Genomic DNA, 2,361 nt, shown 5'->3' with positions numbered 1-2,361 from the left:
GCTGAAGATGTTAAGAATTTACCGCCTATTGAAGAGATACATGGTCTTGATAACCCGACATAGGTAGTAAAGGTAAATTCTCTCTATAGATATGAGGAAGGTGATATTCCTCATAATAAGTCTGATAGTCAATGCTTGGATGAGTTTGATAATTTTATTGTTAAGCAAGAAGACTTCAATGCTTATTTCGGTAGACAATTGAGACATAATGCTTATATGGTTGAACACTTGAGTGATTATATGTCTAGAGTTAAAGGTGACCTTAAGCTTATTAGTAAACATGCATCCATGGTTACCACTCAAGTAGAACAAGTACTTAAGGCACAAGATGATTTGCTCAATGATTTAAATAATAACAATAATGATAATGTTGTTAGAGTCATGACTAGAGGTGGTAAAATGACCCAGGAACCATTGTATCCTGAGGGCCATCCTAAGAGAGTTGAGAAAGATTCTCAGAGAACTAATGTTGATGCACCTAGTCCTTTTTAGAAAAAGAAAAAGAAAAATGATAGGACTTTGCATGCTTCTAGTGAACCTGTTGTTGACACACCTGAGAATCCCAATGATATTTCTATTTCTGATGCTGAAACACAATCTGGTAATGAATATGAACCTAGTGATAATGTTAATGATGATGTTCATGTTGATGCTCAACCTAATAATAATAATGATGTAGAGATTGAACCTGTTGTTGATCTTGATAACCCACAATCAAAGAATCAACGTTATGATAAGAGAGACTTCGTTGCTAGGAAGCACGGTAAAGAAAGAGAACCATGGGTTCAGAAATCCATGCCTTTTCCTCCTAAGCCATCCAAGAAAAAGGATGATGAGGATTTTGAGCGCTTTGCTGAAATGATTAGACCTATCTTTTTGCATATGCGTTTGACGGATATGCTTAAAATGAATCCTTATGCTGCTAAGTATATTAAAGATATTGTTACAAATAAAAGAAAGATACCGGAAGCTGAAATTTCCACCATGCTTGCTAATTATACTTTTAAGGGTGGAATACCAAAGAAACTTGGAGATACATGAGTACCAACTATACCATGCCGCATTAAAAGAAACTATGTTAAAACTGCTTTATGTGATCTTGGAGCCGGTGTTAGTGTTATGCCTTTCTCTTTGTATCGTAGACTTGAGTTTGAATAAGTTGACACCTACTGAAATCTCTTTGCAAATGGCCGATAAATCAACTGCTATACCCATCGGTATTTGTGACGATGTGCCCGTTGTGGTTGTAAACGTTACTATTTTAACTAACTTTGTTATTCTTGATATTCCCGAGGACGACAATATGTCGATCATCCTTGGTAGATCTTTTCTAAATACTGCAGGGTCTCTTATTGATTGCAACAAAGGCAATGTCACTTTTCATGTTAATGGTAATGAGCATACAGTACATTTTTCGAAGAAACAACCTCAAGTTCGTAGTAATTCTATTGGAACAATTTCAACTATTACTATTGGAGGTTTTGAATTCCCTCTTCCTACAGTCAAAAATAAATATGATATTCTTATTGTTGGGTACATGCATATCCCGGTTGAGGTAGCATAGTGTTATTTGAAAATTCTCCGGTTTCATGTTATTCAGAAGAAGTTTGTTAACAAGACTTGATCAACCTTGTTAGTAGATTCCTTTTGATGAGCATGAGATGGATGAAGTTAGGAAGCACAACTCTCTGTACCCACTTTTTACTTTCTGTTATTTAGTTTAAATAAAGCAAAAATAGTATTTTCTATCTATTTTCTGAATTATCCAAGCAATAAAAAATACCCCAAGAATAAAAGTTCTCCAAATGTCCTGAAAATTGAGTATGATTTTTTGTAGAATATTTGAGAATTTTTGGCACTTAGAATACACCAGGGGGACACACCATTTGGTCACCAGGGTGGAGGGCGCGCCCTACCCCCTGGGTGCGCCCCTGCCTCTCTCTACCTATTCCAGTACCCACACACTTCGTCTTCCTCCAGAAAAAATCATCTCGTAGCTCAAACTCGTGTTCTTGCTCGTTTTGCTGCCATTTTCGATCTCCTTGCTCAAAGCTCCATTCACGAAACTGCTTTGGAGGATTGTTCTTCGGTATGTGACTCCTCCAATGGTCCAATTAGTTTTTGTTCTAGAGCTTTATTATTGCAAATTTTTGCTGCTAAGGTGACCCTGTTCTTGAGCGTGCATGCCAAATATATATGGTCCAAAGTAGTTTTAATGCATGATATAGCCTCTAGGCACTTGTGGGAGTAGTTGCTATCAATTTTGTTGAGTTTGGTGCACTTTTATTTTGAGTCACTAAAAATTTCAGAAATTTTTCACAGGAAGAAAAATGTTTAGGAAAATGTACCAAGGTGGTTCTT

This window comes from Triticum dicoccoides, chromosome 7B (genome assembly GCF_002162155.2).
Source record: "Triticum dicoccoides isolate Atlit2015 ecotype Zavitan chromosome 7B, WEW_v2.0, whole genome shotgun sequence".
NCBI classification, from domain to species: Eukaryota; Viridiplantae; Streptophyta; class Magnoliopsida; order Poales; family Poaceae; genus Triticum; species Triticum dicoccoides.
Note: the sequence above shows the minus strand (reverse complement) of the source record.